The sequence below is a fragment of the Falco biarmicus genome, chromosome 3, assembly GCF_023638135.1.
Source record: "Falco biarmicus isolate bFalBia1 chromosome 3, bFalBia1.pri, whole genome shotgun sequence".
NCBI lineage: Eukaryota > Metazoa > Chordata > Aves > Falconiformes > Falconidae > Falco > Falco biarmicus.
Window position 1 is genome coordinate 46,643,453 of NC_079290.1, and position 21,205 is coordinate 46,664,657.

At 42.6% G+C, this 21,205-nt stretch overlaps 1 protein-coding gene across 11 annotated transcripts in view; it reads right to left on the bottom strand.

Annotated features, from left to right (window-relative positions):
• The window catches only part of FAM110B (family with sequence similarity 110 member B), a 116,086-nt gene that overhangs the window by 26,586 nt on the left and 68,295 nt on the right, over positions 1-21,205 (bottom strand). For 4 of the 11 annotated variants that reach the window (XM_056331168.1, XM_056331169.1, XM_056331167.1 and 1 more), the window contains one exon: positions 14,749-14,975. The exons of the other annotated variants lie outside the window; for them this stretch is intronic. The gene's annotated coding sequence lies outside the window, so the exon portion shown is untranslated. The remainder of the gene's footprint in view (positions 1-14,748; positions 14,976-21,205) is intronic. 11 annotated transcript variants of the gene reach the window in all.

Below are 21,205 nucleotides of genomic sequence, written 5' to 3' on the forward strand. Positions count from 1 at the left end.
AAAAAAGGTCTTTTTATTGTCAGGGAGGTGACACACTAGAGCGGGAGACCAGAGCTTCTGCTGGACCTCCAACCTTGGAGAGACTCAAAACTGTCCTGTGCATGGCCCTGAGCAACCTGAGCCAATGGGACCTGATGTGGGCAGCAGGCTGGACCAGGTGGACCTCTGGCGGTGCCCTCCAACCTACATGATTCTCTGATCTCATCTTGCTACCTCTGTTTCAGTGGTACCAAAAATCAATGTCTCTTTGCCTCACCCTATCCTCAGCAGCAAGTGATCTAGACATGGGAGACTTGATAACAAATATTACAATGTACACTTAAAAATTCATCACCATATACATTGATTTCTTTCTATCGCTCCTTTTTTCCATTTTTGAAAGACTGGGATATTTGCTTCTCAGTATGCACAGGGCTCTTCCTCTGCTCTTCTGCATTTTGCATCTCTCAGTGATTTAGTTGTCAACAGCACACAAAACAGGATTACTTCAGGAAATCAAGAAAAATGAGAAGGCAGAACAAGGACTACCTAGGAAAAAAAACCAGCATGATCTCTCCTTTTTAGCAGAGGGCACCTGTAACATATTCAGTAAGGCTGTTAGTTAACAGACAGTGCTGCGCAGGACTTCTTTGTGTACAGCATTTAGGAATCACTTCACGGAAGGGCTGAGAAGGACAAGAGCTGCTGATGCCAGAGTTTGACTGTCAGTAGAGGTTAAACAGGGGGCTGATGGGCTGTGCCATTCTGTGCAAGCCTGGCTGGCACACTGTAATATTGAATACACTATGGGAGCCCCAGATACGCTGTACTGGTGACACAGACATGCAGGGACACACAGGATATGTTGGGACAGAACTGAGCGGCCCGTATAACAAACACTGCTATTCAGAAACTGTCTAATCAAAGGAGATTTTCTGATGCCACAAAGCATGTACTAGGCAGAGAAATCACTGAAGGTCCCACATAAAGTCCTGTGGTTCTTATTGCATCAACTGAACTAGCCAGTTTGATAATGATGTGATCTGCTCCTTGCAGCTCATGGAAGATCACTTTCAGGCACAACCATGCAATGATCTTGTCAAAAGAAAATAGAAGATATGCAAACAAAACAATCTTGAATTAGGCTCTTTGGCTCTCCCCGGTATTTCTGCCAACAGCACAGGAAAGAACATACAAATATTTGTAGCAATACAACTCAGAAGCAGCATTCCTAGCAGACACGGAACAACAGAGATCACAAAAATGTATTTTTCTGTTTAGTGGAAATAAGTAACAGTGTTATTAGAAACTGACAGAGAACAAACAAACTAAAGCAACTCAGCAAACCCACACAGAAACTGGCTGATTAAACAAACTTTTCACAGCAAGGATGCCTGGAATCTCAAGCATGCGACTGTTTTCCCCCATTGCATTTTCCTCAAATTAGCTCTTTATCTTCAGTATTCCAATCCAACACAAACTACATTTTAAAAACATCCATCTTAAGACATGAGCACAATTCCATAATGAAGCTACTGAAATCAAAGCACAACCTTCTTGTACACTGTCACATGGCTCCTGGGAAACACTGCTGGGAGAAAGGGGGTCATTGAAGAAGCAAGTCCTGCACAGTGGCTGCGCATCTTAAAGATGTTCAGTGCAAGGTCTCAGGGTCTGTATTCACAGCTATCTTATCTGCTAAATACTAATGCGTACAAAGCAAACTTAGCAATAGCAATACCAACGCGCTCACCAATGAACCTCTAAGTGGCTTTATGCTGCAGACATTGTCCATGCTGTATGTAAGACACAGTACTACAAATGCATTTAATGTTGGTAAGGTTTCCAGTGCCTCTGCAGTGCCAACAATCTCTTCTTCAGCTCATTTTCTCATCATGTTCTCTATGCTGTCATTATCCAATGTGTTTATTACAACAGTATACCAGGAACCCACTGAAAAGGAGTACTTAAGAGGGTGGCAATGTCTTACTTTTAAGATTTCCTATTAAAGAATAAATGCATATGGCTCCCACCACAGCATCATTGTTTTCAGCTTCCAAGCACTATTACCAACTCTTTTGATAAGGAAGTTGTTATTATCTTTACATGAGGTGGTGATGTTAAGGATGAATAAGATATGTAATGTTTATTCATTTCTTAATGACCACTTATTTGCATTTATAAGCTATACATCAATTACAAAGACAGCGTAGCTGTCCTCAGCTAGTCACTGCAGCCATGTTGCTTTCATCCTGCAATCCCTCCACCAAAGCTAAAGTAAAGCACCAAGGTAAAGGAAAGCATGACTACTGTAAAATGCTTCAGTTCTGAATCGCTGTTTTATACATTATGGGAATGCTATAGCATCCACAATGTATCAATTGCAAAGCACTAAACTCATAAGCTGTTCTCCTTCGGCAAACAGCATACCTGGTGGGGCCAAGCACCGGAGCAGCAATAGGTAAGGGGCTGCCAGATGCAGCACGTGCCCTCCCACCCATTTCGGCTGTCCAGGCTGCTGGTGGGTGGCTCACCCGTTAGACAAAAGCAGCTTAGCGTAGGACTGCCCTGGCAAGGGGCTGTGTTCCGACAGCTCCCAGCACAGCTGAACGCTCGAGCGCTTGCTTTGCAAAGGTGTCGGCTGCCGTGACAAACCCCGGCGCAGCAGCCGGGAGGCGGGAGCGGAGGGAGGCAGGGCAGCCCAGCCCAGCCGAAGCGGAGGGTGCTGCTCGCACCGCAGGTCAGCTCCTGCTCCCCCGTCTGACAACGGCAAATCCCTCAGTCACTTCGCAGTTCTGGGAACGGAAGACTGTCTTGTGAAATTACAATGCTGTTTTAATGCTACCGTTATTAGCATTGTCTTCAGACAACAAAATGTTCTGTCGCAGTCGCTGTGGGATGACGGCACTGAATACACACCGAGTCACCCCACGTTAATTTAAATAGCACAACTGTGTGAACACATGTTCTTCAGTTAAATCCACACACATTCAAAAGTAAAAATAAGCAGATCTGCAAGGAAGAACTCACTTTCTACACAATGCAAAAGCAACCCTCGTTGCTGTGCTTCTAAAACCTCAACAAACATGTCTCAAATAGTTTATTAAGACTACTCCTATTTTCTGATCTGGTAGTAAACAAGTACTCAAAGCCACCCCCAAAGAGTTCTAAGTCGTTAAAAACATATATGCCTAAACCTGGCTTTATTTGGTGACCTCCACAACACGAGCAGAGACAGTACCCGCAAGCAGGCACTCAGCATCACAATGTTGACACAGAAGTTTCAAGTTCCCCTCCTCCCCCATCAAATCCGAACAGCACCTCTCAAGAAGAAAAATCACTCAGATGTTTTCTCACTATATGTAATAACATACCCCCCCAGCTACGTTCAATCCCATTCAGAGCAGGAAATATCCAGAAGATTTCAAGTTGGAGCACAGGGAGGCTCTACTGCCCAGACACTCATTCTTATCACAGGGCTGGCTGTGCTGCCAATTCACTGCGCACTGCTGATACCGATGCACGTTAAAAACAAAGCAAACAACCACTCTGTGTTCAAACTTGTCCGTGTTTCTGCCCCTTAACCAAACCATTACCAGGAACAGAAACTGCATAGAGCGCAGCTTCTGTATTCTGAAGTGAAACACAGGAGGGTCAAAATGAGCATGCATTTTTTTGTATTACAACTGTGAAACTGCCCTCCACAGTCTTCCTCACGCCAAAGCTGCACAGCTGCCTGAAGGCATGTTATTTTATACTTTCTAAAACAAAACCTCCTATGTTTAATGTTTCTAACATGCAACCAGACATACTCCAACTGGGTATCATTATTATGAAAGGATTTTGCTGCCATGCACTCTCCCAATATCAGGCAACTGAACAGCTCTCCTGCCTGACAGAACATGACTTCAGTACATGAATTTAAAGCATGTAAACTGAGGCCAATAGAACATTCATATAATCAAACTTTATATACCTTAATTCCCTTCCTCTAGGAGCCCTGGTGTGCCCACGGGAGCTCCTGTCCTTGCCTTACTTCTTGGGGAAACTTCCCTTCTTCCCCAGTAATTCCTCATGGACAAGAGCTAGGGAAACAAGTCCCTAGCTGGCTGGCAGTTTTAAGCTCCAGTTAGAGAACATGAGTAAACAATACAGCATGCAAAAGTGTTCAAGTGTAGATCTGGCTATAGTAAAAATAATACTAATAAAAAGCATTGCTTTTTTTCCCCAAAGAGAATACTTGAAGGGGACTAAGTTTTACAGACAAATGTCTCTGCCCCTTGAAACAAGCATCTAATTGCAAGAAAAGCTATTTTCTTGCCTGTGAGGAAAGTTGTGGACCATAGCTTGTTAAATATCCAGAATGTAGGCAACACCTAAAAATCTTAAAAAAAACACTTACTTTTTACCCTATTTGAATGCTTACACAAGTTTCTGCAATTGCTTACACAGAACAATATTAGACAAACAGCCAGCGCATCTTAAACCTCGCTTAAGGCTGCACGGGAGCCAGACAGGATGAGCTGGCAGTTGGCCACCTTGCCAGGGACCAAGGTGACAGGGACATGCTATCCTAGGAGCTGCTTATATCCTACACTTATTTCCCCTTCTTCTCCTGGCAGGTCCCTTGCACACCTGTGCCACGCAAGCCCAGTTATCTCTGCTGGCCCAAACAAGCACTGCCTAGGCACAGCATCCCTCCCAGCCAAGGATTTACATACAAACTCAGAACAAGTGTGCTGTTGCCCAGGATGTATGTCATCTGCCACAGGTTTTGTGACTGCTGTGACTCCCTCGGGTCTGCACGGTGTGGTTTGTGAGGTGGGCAGAGACAACCCCGATTCTCTTTTCTTCGCCCAACAGCAAGCAAATGCCGTGCAACGTGCCCTATGCATGGGAATGTCCAGGAACAGCAATGTCAGAGATGCTCAGGAACCAGGACCTGGTAAAGGAGGACAGCATGCTACCGTCACCAACCCCTGACCCTCTGGAAAGCTTATTATACCTCAGTAAAGGAAACTAATGCGACTTCAAGCCCACAGAAAGAGGGGAAGGAGAATGGCAGAGAGAAATGTGCAGGTCTTTGCTCCAGGATCGCTCCCACCCTTATGTTTATCACTCAAAACTATTTCCTTCCCCAAGAGGAGGCCACTGAAAGCCCTGCTGGCAGGTCACAGGTGGGCTGGCTGTCACCCTCGCACACAATCTCTCGCTCTTTTCAGATTAGGCAATGGAGTCAGAAACAACTACTCTAGTAGTGAACATAACCAGCGTAAATTACCAAGTAGCATGGGGATTGAGGGTAATTTTAATACAGTGTTCCTGAGCCAAACTTTTCAGTAGTCTTGCATCACCGCTACAAAGTGAGGGGAGCAGAGATTCCAAGGAGACTGTGACAGCAGCCCTGCGCAGCCTTGCATAGAGATCCCTTAAATGGCAAAGTGCAGCACGCCAACGGCTAACCTGTCGTATTACCCACCGCTGCTTATTTGGAATCAAGAAGTGTATTTTTAATCATACTTCCTAACTGTTTGCATTTCCATTTTATGTTGCCAAGCAGGTGAATCATTCAAACAATTGTATGCAAAAACTACACAAACCCTCAAAATTTCAGGTCAGACAATTTCCTCTTCAGCTTAACCCCAGACTTTTCCAACAAGAAGAGCCGTGCGGTGCAGAGGGGCAGGTTTCCAGAAAAGCTAACTTTCTGGGGCTTACAGCTTATCCTTTGTAACTCATGGGGAGGCTTGTGCTCTAACCATGTGACAATGTTATCAGTTATTATTACGCTATGTTTCATGGTAAATATTTATGCCCTTTTCTCCAGTGCCAAAAGCTCATGTTGACACTTCAAACTTTACTGTGCAGATGTGAGTCTTGTATTTCTGGGTTCTCTCTTTTTCCACCACCCCCCCCACCTCCCTCAGACACGAGGTAAGCTTTAAGATTTATTCCAAAATACAAGAACAATGAAATTTTGGTAAAAAAATATCTAAGATGACAAAATCCCCTGAGCATTAAAATATATTAAAACCACCAAATTTTTTATTTCACACGTACAATCCCAGAGTGATTTTTACTAGCCTGCAGAACTTTAAAGCCTTGTAAAGTCAGATTTACAACAGAACTTGAAACAGCCCCATCTATAGCCTATGAGGTGCTGTTATAATACAAACCTTAAAAGTGTCAAACTTCAGTGAATTACGAAAGTCAGCACTTCCCTTCTTTTTTAGCTGTACTCTTTCGGGTAACCGCTTTTTGTATAAAACTGCCTGCCCTTGTGCTGTAATGATTTTATTATTTTATTTATCTTATAGCTGTTATGAAATTAAAAGTGACAAACCGTTCATTAGATCACTCATTTTGTGCGCCTTTTTTAAAGCGTGAATATCATTATGAGTTCTGGATTAAAATATGTGGATAAAAGCGAAGGGGATAAGATAAACCAGGAATGAGTAGGTACATCAAAAAAAATCAGGTTTGTAAGTTTCATATTTTAAAATGTATGGGAGGCAAAAAACAATAAGAAAACTCTGTCCAAAACATAAATTTGGGCAGTAATGATATGAAATTCGAAATGGGCAACTGTGTATGCTTTTCTATTCCTTCTAGTTTCTCTTAGATTTCTGTATTAGGTCCAAGATTTCAGCAAAAACATACAGTATTCTGGTTTTTGGGCATGGTCTTTGGGAAAATCTGTCCATTTTCTTCTTAGTAGATCAACATAAAATTTAACAAGTATGAACTTATACCTATTTTCCGCAGTGCCCAAAGGTGAACAACTACTGGTATTTCTGAAGAAATCCATGTCAGTGTTATGTGCAAGACCTATGCGCATTTCTCTTTAAGGATACAGAAGCACGATAACTCAGGGGGGAAAAACCCACCAAACTGCTAAATATATATGTATGTACCATTTTCACAACGAAGCACCAAATTACATCAAAGTAGCAGACTACCTTTTTCCTTTATCCATGCATGCACTGGATAATAAATATATACCAGTCTGCTAGTGAAAATTTCTGTAAACTTAAGACTTGAAAAGAGATCAGTTAAAGTACGGGTTTTTTACATTACAGATGTGTGTGGTGTGTGTTTATACCATTTATTTATTTATATATTACACCCTGAACTCCAGAAAAATCACTGCTTTCCTCCCCAGCATACTTTCCAATTCCTTGCAAAGGATGAAGTTCCTAAGGAAAATATCATTGTTTATAACGTAAAATATTTTCTAAAGAGTAAGCAGAATTTACCTCATGGCAGGGGGAGATAAGTGACAAAAGTCAGAAATACTGCCAGAGACAGACAGTGAGACCATTTATTCAAGAAGTTACTTAGTTCCTAGATTAAGATACCAAAGAATAAAAATAACAGAGGATCAATATCCCCACAGATTACTAGGATTTGGAAAGACCAGAACAAAACATTCCTAGACCAACTAAAGCTATAGGATTTAAAATCTAGACATCAAATTTTGTGAGACACTTCAGTTTTTCTCTGTGATACAAATCAAAACTCAATTCCCCAAAAAACCTTCTTTTTCAAGACCTTTTCTCGATCAGCTCCAGAGAAAGGGAGATGTGCAGATGAGCACAAGTAACCCAACTTATTAAATCCACTGCAAGGCTGGATGCATATGGAAATGAATTTTATTCCCAAGCAGATAGACTAGATACGTCAGTATGTTTTTGCCATCTCTGATATAAAAATAGGTGTCAGCAAAATCCAGTATAAATTCTTGCAAGCCCCTGCAGGAATGCTGCTGTTTTCCTCTGGACTGTTCAACAGACACAACCATCCAGAAACGTCTCATAATCAAGGAAAAGAAGGAATGGGGGGCAGAACCCACCCGAAACCCTCAGTTCTGTTCAAAACCTCTACCCAAAAAAAGCAAAACATTTTTTCTCATTGTTAGATGGACCTTGTAAAAAACATTCCTGGGTCATCACCACTGACCCAGGGTTTGTCCCTTGTCCAAGAGAGAATAACAGGATCCCTTCCCTGGGGTGCTGGTGCCATGGCTGGGGGTCAGGAAAGAAGAAGTCAGGAATACTTTTGTGGCATGGAAGTAAACCAAAACATCGCTGCTTTTAAGAGCAGAAGCAAAAACAAAGCATGCTTCTACAAGCTGTGTCTTACTGTTCCTCAGGAAAACCTCCCTGGCTGTATTTGTCTGTAAGCAAGCATCACAACTGGCATGTGCAGGGGCTGCTGCCAGGTGCTCCTATAACTTGTACTCCCACACCTCAAACACATGTGCTTGTGCAAACTGTGGCAGCCAAGACCTGGAGGAAGCACCGCGCACAGTTGGCCACCTGCTGAATCAATTTTTGCAGATTACAAAGATGTCCTCCAGCCCCAGTGTGGGCAACAGCCAAACACACACAACAAAAAATGAGGTTTTCCAAAGAAAGAAAGAAAAAAAAAAACCACCCACCTTGGAAATGTTTTGCCTTTAGGCAGGTCTTGATTTCTCTTTCTACCCAAAAAAGCGCTAATGTTGCATTTCTAACCTGTTGTTATTGTTCATATACACAAATATAGCAATTTCATGCCTGCTCTGGAAAACAAACAAATCAAAATGCCGAAACACACCCCAGCATACAACCAAAATGCAAGTTCTTATGCTTTGGTCAAGCTTCTCAAGTACTTCTTTTCCTGCATTCCTTTCTCTCGCTTTCGCTATTTCCCTCCATTTTGTCACAGATTTCCAACCCCCAAATTTTATTAGATTAAACCCGCAGAGATCTTGGTCTGCCGCTGCAGCTGACAGGCTGCAGCCCGAGGATGCTGGATTGGACACAGAGTAGGGAGCATTTCAAATTTAGGTCACCCTTGCCACTCTGATCCCGGGGAACAGCGATGGCGTGCTTTTCCACACTTGGCTGTTTTCCTGCTGACCTGCGTCTCGAACGAGATGACAGTCCCAGTGCAACTTAAAGAACAAAGTTAGCACCAGAGAGATTTAATGCTAAATATGACAAAAAAGGGCCAAAGTGACTGGAAAGAAGAATTAACTTTCCCAAAGTTTGCCACTGGAGGCTGATGGTGCACTAAAACTGCACAAACACGCATCCTTCGGCCGTGTTCACTGTCTGCAGAACCAGTACACAAAGTAGGGATTGATGGCAGGCAGAAATTGTTACCACGTGAGGAAAAGCATTGCTGAGCCAGCAGCACACACGATAAGCGTTATCTCTGCTGGAGGCTGCGTGCTGCTGCGCTGCACCTCAGCTCCGTGCTGGCAGACCACTGAGGGGGAGCCGGCACCGAGGCCAAGCCTCCCTAGTGCTATACACGGCACTTCAGGCACCGAGGCTGGCAAACCAGCAGCCTGCCCACCTTTCTGCAAATGAGCCAACCCAGCCATATCCGGGAGAGCAAAACTCCTCGAGGAAGTAACTGCGTGTCACAGGAAGGTGAGAAACATAGCCGGGTCTGATGCTACTGGAAGGTGAAAGGGGGAAAGCCCCGACTCTCATCCCTTAGGGCTCTGCTGTTCCCCAGAGGCAGGGGCTCCCCACCACCCAGCCTCCCATGGTGGCTGAAGCCATCCTAGAGCAATGCAGCAGGGCAAGCTCTGACGGCTCCTCTGCACCCACTTCTACTCAAACTGTTTTCTAGTTCTTGGACTCAACATATGTTTTTTTTCTCCTGTAGTTCTTTTTTTTTTTTAAAAAAAAAGAATAATTCAAATTTAGGATTATATGCTTAGTGCAACACAGCAGCTAGCATGATTTTACAGAAGAATGGTTCCTAAAGGACTGTGCCATTCAACTACATATGAACCCAGAGGGGAAAAGCTTAATGGATAGCAATATGAGGTATTTTAGTTTGCCCCATAATTCTTCTCCTACTGGTTCAAAGCTGTGTCTCTCCCTCATGGGCATCCTCAAGCTCAGGCATCACGGGCAACCTAAGAGAAGGTGACTTGTGAGGATTTTTGCCCACTGGCTGTAGGCTTAGCCAAAGATGAACAGAGGAATCACTGGAGAAACTACACCTACTGAGTATTCACTGGCACCTAAAGCAGCCAAGCTTGTCATTGGCCATTGCAAATGATTCACAGAGGAGAAAAATTATTTGAATGGGTCACAGCATGAGAAGAAACTTTGTTTTAAGGAGTTTGGGATAAATCCAGCGATTAGTAGATATTTACCCAGAGGATGATCAGAAACCATGTGGCCAGCAGGACCAGGGCAGTGACCGTCCCCCTGCACTGGGCACTGGTGAGGCCGCCCCTCGAATGCCGTGTTCAGGTTTGGGCCCCTCACTGCAGGAGGGACATTGAGGGGCTGGAGCGTGTCCAGAGACGGGCAGCGAAGCTGGTGGAGGGGCTGGAGCACAAGGCTTATGAGGAGCGGCTGAGGGAACTGCGGGTGTTTAATCTGGAGAAAAACAGGCTCAGGGGGGACCTTATTGCTCTCTACAGCTGCCTGGAAGGAGGTTGTAGTGAGTGGGGTGTCACTCTCTTCTCCCAGGTAACAAGTGATAGGAGAAGAGGAAACCGTCTCAAGTTCTGCCAGGGGAGGTTTAGATTGGATATTAGGAAAAGGAAAACTTCTTCACTGAAAGGGTGGTGAAGCATTGGGACAGGCTGCCCAGGGAAGTGGGTGAGTCCTAGAAGTATCTAAAAGGTGTGTTGATGTGGCACTGAGGGACATGGTTTGGTGGTGGACATGGCAGTGCTAGGTTCATGGTTGGACTTGATGATCTTAAAAGTACTTTCTGACCTAAATGATTCTATGACTTTCAGTTTTAGAAGAGAGAGTAAGGAGATGTATCAGAATAGATCCAACTTGGGAGAAAAAAAATCCCACGTTATGTAAATTGAGATAGGTTACATGAAAGACCTAAATATAAATGGAAGAAAAACTAGTATCTCCATATCAAGACAACAGAAAAATGATATCCCTAATAAGTAGAGTTCATGTTGTCTAATTTAGTTAATAGGTTTCTAGAGAAATAGCAATGTTCATTCATGGGATACAATTTTTTTCTCCAATGAGAGATTTGCAGAGGAATCACAGAGACAGGCAGTTTTATAACTTTCACACACATAAAAGGCTAATAAGCAATTAAGAATTACAGGCATTAGGAAAGAGAGCTGATCTTTCCTCCAGTCCGTTACCCTGCCAAATGAGTATTATTCTCTACCATCTCTTAGGCAATGGCTTGTTAGATCTAGTACTAGAGACCACAAATGATACAGACTTTTCCCAACTTCTATAGCAGACCATTTACAGGTTTATGCATCTACAAAATGAGTATTAAAGAAATCATGCTTCTATTTTTCTCTGTTAATCCCTGATTCTTGTTACATTACTTATGCTGAAAATTTGTATTTCAATTTTATTTTGCCTTAATTTCTCACATTTGTGCTTTTCTTTCCTGAAATCCTTCAAATATTGTTGATCTCCAAAGGATAAAGCATCTGCAACTGACTGCCTATTCAAGGTGTTCACACAAGCGAAACTCAGAACTTGATGCATTGTCAACCAACGTCAATAGGGATCTTCCACCAACTTCAGTGGGGTCAGGATTAGACCTTCAGAGCCGCTACTCCCCCTTGCAGTATGCTCACAACGGCATCTCTACATGGCTAATACCTGCAAGGCTCCCTCCCATCATATTTCAGACTTTCAGTGTTATTCTGAAGTTTTTTATGGTGATATTCTTTTTGAAGTCTCTCCATAACATGCAATCGTTTTATTTGGGATTAGCTCTTGTAAAGTTAATTACAGTTTTGCATTTTGTTTTATGTTCCTGACCTCTTCAGATTCTTTTGAACTTTAAATATTTGTCCAGACTTGTATACTCAGCTCTTCCTAATATAAATGTGGTTTGCACAGCACCTGAATCCCCTTCATACCATCAGTTTAATTTAGAAAGAACTAAAATCTTTTGGAGAGACAAAGCAGGACAAAGCTTTTGAAGAGAGATGCAACAGTTAAATCCTGTTTTATCACACTACCCAACACATTACTTTTGCTGAAGCATTTTTGACTTAAAGTCCTAAAATACTGGCACAAATGAAATATAACCTTTTTTGAAGAAAAAAAATCCCAATAACTCAGAATTAAAATTATATAAGCTTAGACTAGCGTCTTTAATAAAGCAATGGGAAGCGGCAAACTGAGGACAAAACACCAGTAGCAGATTCACAGATCAGAGATTATACTACCTCATTCGAGAAAAACATACTTCAAGAGATGCCAGCCTACTGGAAATACTAAACAACATTGCTGCTTAAAAAGTAAGAAGCAGCAGAAAATAATTCTTTATAGAGTTACAGTTAGGTTATCTTTAGCACCTAAGGAGTTATTGTTTTTATTTTCTAGTCTAAAAGCAACAGTGCCTCTGCATGCAATATGCAGGAACCTGGGGAAGAAAAAGAAACAATTTGCACTGAAGACTTGGGTTTGGAAACAAAGCTGGTTTCCAAGAATTTTTCTGCAGTAGACAATGATACAAGAGAAAGGTGATGTAGGCACCACATGGTACGTTAATTCCAGTCACAACACCAGCTCTGTTCTCTACTCCTTCACTAGACTGTGAGAAAACAGGCAAGTTACGTCACTGACACCAACGGCAAAACCTAGCTTCACCAGGCATAGTGAACATTAATGCATAGGTAAATAAAAGCTTGGGACACTGGAAAGAACAACTGTGAATGAGCAGCCCTGCAAGCCAGCTCTCTCCCGACAAGAAGCATCACTGGGTGCATAAAATACCACAGTAACAACTTCTTAGATGTTCAGGAAAGCTAGGATAAACCACACACAAATACATACTGGAGCAAGGAGGATGCATGCCGCCTTTGCAGGAAAAGATGCAATAAGTTATCCAAATAATCCAAATCCCCCAAAAATATCCAAATTACGCGCTTGGGAAAGGAGCCTAGATCATTCTTCTATAAATCCAACCAGTCTGTACTGCACTAGTGCATAAAAACAGTTCTTAAGTGCCAAACAGGACACTGGCACGCTGGCTGTGAGTAAGAGCATCCCACCTTTGTGGAAAGGGACAGCCCCAACACACTGGTGGTGATGTGCCCAAATCTTCCTTCCAAGTGAAGTGACGGGGACAGGACAGGGCTGAGCTGCCTGTACCAGCAGTTCACAAACTGGCCCTTAGGCAAGCCTGCATCAGGAGGCTGTGAGCGGCCATTTGGGTTTGGGGTGTGGAAAGAAACAAAACAGCCTCTGCTTTCACATTCTGCTCTGCAGAGGGTGGTTTCTTCTGCTGGAGGCAGACCTTGGCTTTGTCTTTATGCATTCGCCTCCTCAACTAGGAGGCAGACAAATACTACATTTAGAGGAAAACAAACAAACACACACACTACCCCCTGCCCCCCCCCCAAAAAAAAACCCCACACCAAAAAACACCCAACCAACAAAACCCACACCTAAACCACCACGATAACAAAAGAAAAAAGAACACCCACCCCAACTCTCTAAAATCAATTAGACCTACTCCCAGAATTGCTCTAATGGTATTTCAAGCTTAGAAAATCTTGGGGTACTGGTCCTGTAGCAACCACAGTTGAGAAGAGCCTCTCAGACATAAAAAAATGCATTTAGTAGCAAAGTGAGGTCGAACTGGTAAAACTAAACAGGGTGTTCAGGCACGACACCTGTTCTTCAACTGAATCACTGTTGTCAGAATACATTTTAGGTAGGTAAATCCAGATAGAATTACATTTTTTTTTTAAATCTCTAAACAGTTCCCAAATGCCATTGCTGCTATTACTGAGTTGTAAGGAGTGAAGTATGTAGAATTATGAAGTTGTTCTTACTAAGTAATGTAATTCAAACTCTAGATATTTACTTTTGCAGGGGGAAGGGAACAGTAGACAACTGAAACACACCCAGGATGGCTCAGCAGCATGTGTCACCACGCGCTCCCCCGTGTCACGGTATCCGGCTGGGATGGCATGCTGCTGGGGAAGCCGGAGCATAGCCAAGCTGGAGAACACCACAGCTGAGGCTCATCTCACCATCGAGCACGGAGACTTGGCCATTAAGACATGGTCTGCATTTCACCCATACTGATGAGGTTGGGCTCCTACCCACTCCATCGCCACCCTCACCAGAGCTCCTCTCTGCGCTACCTCTAGCACCAAAATGCCACTGGAAGGAGCCCATGGGTGCATGCCCCAACCTCCTCCTGAGATCTGGTCTGGAGCCCATCCTAGACTGAGGCCAACTTCCTGAGGTACTGTTCCGACACTGATCTGTTACCTCTCTGATCTAAAATGAGGTCATTTTGGCTCAGCAGCATGTCACTATGATGCTGTACATCAAACGGCTGGGCAGGGTCAGGCTGCCTAAAGAGGCATGGTGACAAGGACAGGTCGCTGCAGGCATCCTCTGCACTTGAATAAGGCTGCAGGGAGCTGTACTCCAGCGGGAACATGGCTCTGCCCACCTCTCACGTGGCAGTGGGACCTTCCTCTCTCCTCCAAAACAACCCTCAAGCTGCACTGGTACAACTGGTTATAGGGGTGCAGCAAAATCAGGATAGAAAACCGATCCAGGACAAAAACAACATCCTCACCAGAAAAGGACGGGAGGACAAGGAAAAGAAGCACCATTTAGAGCCTGGCTCAATTCTGGATGCATTTAATTGTGAAAAACATGGATGCTTTCTTGGAAGTTTGTTCAATTTTTCTTCAAATTTTGATGTTAACTCTTTTAATTAAGGTAAGTATCTGCATCTGACATGCCCTGTTCACAATGCTGGCTACACCTTTTCTGTTCATACCTGCACAGCATTAGTGGTTATAGGAAAGCTTGAATTCCTGGCACAAACACAGCATCATGTTGTTTGGGCTTGGGGTTTTTTGCCCTCTGCTTGCAGAGCAGCACTCACACAGGCACACTTGCTGCATGTTAGGATGAGTAGAACAGCCTTCGGACACGGGCTGCAGTTGTTCTGCTTCAGAATCAACACCCTCTAAGCTTGTATGGTAGATGAAATGTCTCCAGGCTCTGGGCAGTAGAAAAACACATGAAGATATGACTGCTTCAGGTGGTATTCTGCTTGCAGGTTTAACAGTAACCCTCATGACCAGAAGAGCTGGAAATGCTTTTTTTTTGTTTGTTTGTTTTGTTTTGTTAATAAAAGCTCAGAATCTAGAACAGCCTAGATTGTGGGCAAGCTGGTGTTATGATCTAATCCTAGCTGTTGATTTCCAGATCTGTCAATTCAGTACCGCTCAAAACTTAGATTAAAAACTACCTCCACCCTCAAAAAAGGATTTAAGGAAATTATCGTGAAACAAGCAGCATACTAATACTACAAAGCAGATTCAGCTAAGTATACTTCTGCAAAGGAGGTTACTGTTCAGTCAACTCTGTTTTAACTGTATTTCTTGATATTCCAATCTTCTTGTCACTTCTTTTCTGACAAAAGTCATCTTCAGTTAGACTGTAGATGAGATTTAATAAATACTGCTTATTTTCCATACTAAGGCTGGCTTTACTTAGCATAACTGAGTTAGGTAAAGAAGTGACAAATCCAGTTGGGCACACATATATTGGTACACAACAGAAAAGTATATGGCATTTTCTATTGTGAGTGAAGAATTGTTACCAAAAATCCCCCGTGATGAGATCGGGTGAAAAGGCCATGTCCTGGTTTCAGCTGGTATAGAGTTAATTTTCTTCTTAGTAGCTGGTGCAGTGCTGTGTTTTGGATTTGGTGTGAGAATAGTGTTGATAACACATGGATGTCTTTGGTTATTACTAGTTAATGTTTATGCAAAGTCAAGGACTTTTCAGTTTCTCAGGCCCTTCCAGCCAGAGGGCTGGAGGGGCACAAGAAATGGGGAGGGGACACAGCCAGGACAGCTGGCCCCAACTGGCCAAAGGGATATTCCATACCATGGGACATCATGCTCGGTGTATAAACTGGGGGAGGCTGGCCGAGGGCTGCTGGTCGCTGCCTGGGGACTGGCTGGGCATCGGTCAGTGGGTGGGAGCAGTTGTACCATGCATCACTTGGGTTTTCTCCCTTCCCTTTGGGTTTCAACCCTCTCTCCTTCTTCCTCCTTCTCATTATAATGATTATTACTGTTGTTATTATTACGGTTTGGGGTTTTTTACTCCTTTAATATTTTAATTATTAAATTGTTCTTATGTCAACCCTCGAGTTTCATATTTCTTTTTGATTCCCTTCCCCATCCCTCTGGGGGGGATGCGGGGGGAGTGAGCGAGGGGCAATGTAGTACTTACTTTTCTGGCTGGCGTTAACATAACAGGCCAAACCTTACCAGCACCCCAGACACGCACACACCTTGCTAGTCCCCCACAGCCACAGTCCTCACCAACTTCAGCAAGAAATCAGGGCTCACAGAAGTCTTAGAAGGTGTTACAAGAACAGGTTCGAGGAGTTGAGCCTACAAATTACTCTCTGTCGTGGGTAACTTCCTGTACAGTGGAGTATCACAGGCAGTTTATTTTTTTTACCATAAGAAATAATGGAAATGATACGTGTAGTAAGAAACATTGACATTTCATGGAAATGGGCATTTGCATGTAATCCTCCCTACTGCTGGCAACTTTAGTGGTTTTTTTTTCTTATTAATTGAGAAAAAGTATAATACTAGTTACGTAGCATTTCAATATGACATTTGAATCACCAGCTTTTTTTCCAAATATGCAGAGAAAAAAAATGATAGTAAAACTTCCCAATATCAGTGCAGCTGATATAAATCAGTACCATTGGAAAAAATCCGTGATCACAAACAAATAAGGTGATGCAGAACCTGTTAATGTCCAGGACTTGGAGAGTGATATACAGTCCAGACTGTATTGGGAGCAGGAAGCACATAACCCTATCAACAGCCTCCTATAAGGTGGGGGACTAAGCATTTGTACCTACCATGGCTTTCACTATGGGACCCCAAAGATCCAATTCCAAGAAGGAAATAAAAAAAAAAATAGTAACAAGAAAACCAGTTCAACCTTTAAGGAAACTGAATATTAATTTGTTTCTGGCCACAGATTTTTTTGGTAATATAAACAACATCAATCCTAACAGAAACTGTGTGTGTGGGGGGGGGGGGGGAAGTCCACATGTATCTATACAGGGCTCATCCTAAACATGTAGCAGTTTCTTTGACAATAAGTCTTTTCGTGTTTTGGTATACTAGTGCAATGTTCATGTTCTCACAACTAGCCTGAAGGGTTTCTAAATTAGTAACCCAATGTTACCACAGTAACATAAAGTACCACCAAAATGGACCACTTTTTAGAGATCAACTATAATCAAATTAGTGACCAAGCAAGTTATAAGAATTCTTGCTTTTCCAGTTTTGGGAGTTTGGGGCTTTATTGGGGTCTTTTGTTGTCTGTGTTTTAAAATTAAGATACGTACAGAGTGTGCTTTGTTTACCTTGCAGGAATAGATCCTGTGTAAGCAAAAAAAGAATCACCACCAACAGCAAGAAAAAAGCAGCTCTCACACTTGCTAAGGGTCTCTAGTTTCAGTTCCCAGGCATACAAAGTTTTAACAACCCATCTCTGGTTTTACTTTTGCAGACTGCTTGCAAGCAGAACACACTCTTTCCTTGTCCCAATACTATTTAAAACACAGTGAAACCTCACTCTCAGAGCTTCTTAAACACCAGGATCCTGTCCATCATGCTGTCTCAGATACCCTGGGGCATGTTAAATAGCACTAGATGCCCTATAAGTCAACCTGCCATCCTTGATCAGACAATCTTCAAACTGAGAATATTCAAGTTAAAAACAGTCACATATAAAGTTCAATGTTCAAAAGACATCATCTTCACAGTCGTCACATCCACACAGACCAGAGTATCTGTCCTACATTCACATAAATTTGATAAAAATATGAGTTTCTTTATATCTTAAAAAAAACCCCAACCAACCAAACCCATCCACCCTGTGAATAAAATGCTCTCAGTACAGCCAGCCCTCACCAACCAGCCACACCACGCAGCACCTTCATACAAGGGCTACCACAGGATTGAGGACAAGCAGCCCCATCCATCCCAGCAAGTTTTCACACAGCGGTCTTTATTCAAGCAGCATCAAGTATCTGAACAAAAATCCGGAAGACCTGTATTTGGTTATTTTCTATTAAAAGACAGCATCTCATTGTATATAAATATTTTTTTGTCCTAAGCCTGCTCTAACAACCTCCTTGGGGTATCTCTGCAGTCTTATCATTCATAAAAATCTTTGGAAAAATACTGAGATTATATGAACTTTTTCTGACTCTTGCTGTGTTGAAATAAAAGAGACATCGGTTTATGGTTGTGTCAATCAGAGCTAGATATATTTGTTTACAATATTGCTTATCAATAGCACAAATGTTCTAAGTTGATTGTTGAGTTCAGTGATTTGTGAAATTTGAGATTTTTTTTCTTACGAAAATTAATAGGAATTTTTACTCTTATTAGTGGGAAAGTATGTCACATATTCAACTTCTCTACTTTTGACCTGGCTGACTAGTTTTTATTCTTTAGATGATGCTATCATTTATAGTTGGGAGGTAATGCCAAAGCTTTTTTGATTAATCTACTGGAACAATTGGCTCTAATTTATATTCCTTTCAGAAAGATGGACGGAAAGAAGGAAACTGTGTCCAAAGACACTACACAAATCCCTCCAAAAACACTTCCATGAGCACAGGATTGCTCCTTGCCTTCCTTTGTCACACAAAGCAACAGTGAGTGAGCCAGGAACCCGGGATCCCTGTCTTCCTCCACCATCAGCTTTCTAAAAATTGCATCCCGAAGTTACAAAGGAGAAGGTGCTCTCCTGTTAAAATGATCTTCCAGCTGGGAAAATACATCAGTCAAAACATACTATATACATGTGTCTGTAGTGGCACATACATGTACACATGCTCTCTCTCCGTCTCCATGGTACTAGAGTTTAACTTCTGTGATTTCCAATGTGGATGTGCTTATTTAGATATGAGCGGCTTTCTGCTGTATGGGTGGAGTTTGGAGGTAGAGTACATGATATTCCTTTCAAAAAACACATACATCTGAATGAGCCACCAAACCAAAATGACACATAAAGCTCAAAACTAGCACTGAGTACCTTCAGCCTACTTGACTTTCTAACTTTAAATAGCTGGTTTAGCACAGTTGTACAGTCTGCAATACACTGCAGTGATTTGTGCATATAGCTTTCTCTCCTGCTGATTACCATTTATAGGCTATAACTAAAGAAAAGGTGGCTCAGGGACTTTTCACATACAGTACTGAACACGTTCCTGAGGAAAAAAAAAAGATAAAACCCCACAAATGTAACTGTTCACTAAAAAATAAAAAAGCCCTGTATCTGCAAGTGCTCCAAATGTCACAAGAAAACTAAGTTCAAAGGCAAATGTACATTCCCCTATTATATTATAAAACATGCAGTGTGAAAAAAAAACTTAGGATAATCTCTGAATCATTAATTCTCTTCCATTTACATGAGAATATAAGCACCAGATCTTTTTATGTAGATTGTCACAAAAATGACAGCCCGGGGCACTTCTCAAAGTTTAGTGAGATCTCACTAAGTGGCCTTCTCCCAGTTGTTTTGAAGGACAGATCCTTACTTTAGGATTATCCCATTTAAATTATGAGGTAAAATAATCCCCCCAACACTCCAAAAGTCCTAACAGCTGCATCTTCATGGGAAAAAAGAGCCGGTAAGGACAAGAACCAACAGTTGTTACTGCAAACTAGTGGCTCTGGATCCCAAGCAGCTGCCGAACAACAAGAATCATAAAACTAAGGTGCTTAAAAATAAATCAAACACCAAAACTAAATTACTACCAGCAAGAACATCTTATTTTAATGATAAAAATGCGTGAAATGCCAGCCAATTTCAAGCTGCACTAAACTGAACATAATCCTTACATGTAAGTCATAATTTATGGGAAATAACTATTTGAAATGCCGACTGTAGAATTTATAACTTAATGGCTGGCATGCCAACCGCTAAAATGGTTCACACACCTGGCTGTTTTTATACTATGCGAATTGCTGGGGTGGTGCAAAAATTAAAGTTATTTTCACTGATGTCCATGCTGAGAGTGCACCCATCCTCCAAGGGTGAAGGGCACCAGTGGGTCAGCGGTGGCAGAGCTCTCATGTTACATCCCTTTGCTGCATGTCTGATTGTCTGCCTTAAAATACACCAACTTTTACTGGAAAATTTCACTCCTTGTCAGAGGAATGTTTAAAATAGAGCGTCTTCTCTTGTCAAGGGTAATATTTATGTACACAAAAAAAATGAAATTGCTGTGACAGTGTAAAAGAATTACAAATTTGCAAAGGGAGCGCAGTACAATTCTGGGCGCTTTTCTGTCACCTTGGCAGTGACAGAAGGACAGCGGCTGCTGGGCAGCCACCCCACCATACTCCTCACTCCCCGCCTCCTCTCCCTGCTGCAAGGGCAGTCCCAGGGTAAGGAAGACAAATACGGGTTTGAAGTGTTCTGCAGTTGCTTAGCAACTGCTAAAAAAACCCAAGAGATTTCAGTCAATGAACTGGCACATACACCTCTACACATATCAACGGTGACACGAGGAGTGCCACCACACCGTTAGACATCTCAGCCCTGGGATGCCCCCAGCCCCAACATTAGCACGTCCCACCTCACCCTTCCAACCTGCTTCCAGCCTCTGCTCACTCATCCATCCCAAAACTCCCAGCACCACAGAAGGGCACAGCATGCACCTGTGTGCGGGTAAGGAGATTATTTTTAGTTGTGAAGAGGCCAGCTATGCCCTTCGCTCTGTTACCACACACCTGCAAACCACAACTGCTTTAAAAAGCAATTGAGATTGAAAAGCTGCCCCTGAACTAGCCCTCCCGCGGTACAGACCAGGTTTCTTCCCAAGCCATGCGATGTATAGTCAGCGACCATTACCGGCCATTCCCATGCCTGTTACCAGTTTCAGTGGGAAATGATGGCCAAATTGCATAAACCTTTTGGGCACCATGATTGCACATCATCATCATCATGCCAAGTGTTTTCAGATTTTCAAACCTGATACATATGTGTATGTACAGATTTTGACAGGGAAGATTCTTCCACCACTCTTCTGTAAACTGCCATTAGGTCTATATAATAATTTATATAAACTTGAAGAGATGATAGAAGGAAGCTATGCTTGAAAAAAATATTTTCTGTTTTACAGATGCTTCACTCCACAGATGAGTACATATGAAGGGAAAAGAAACCAC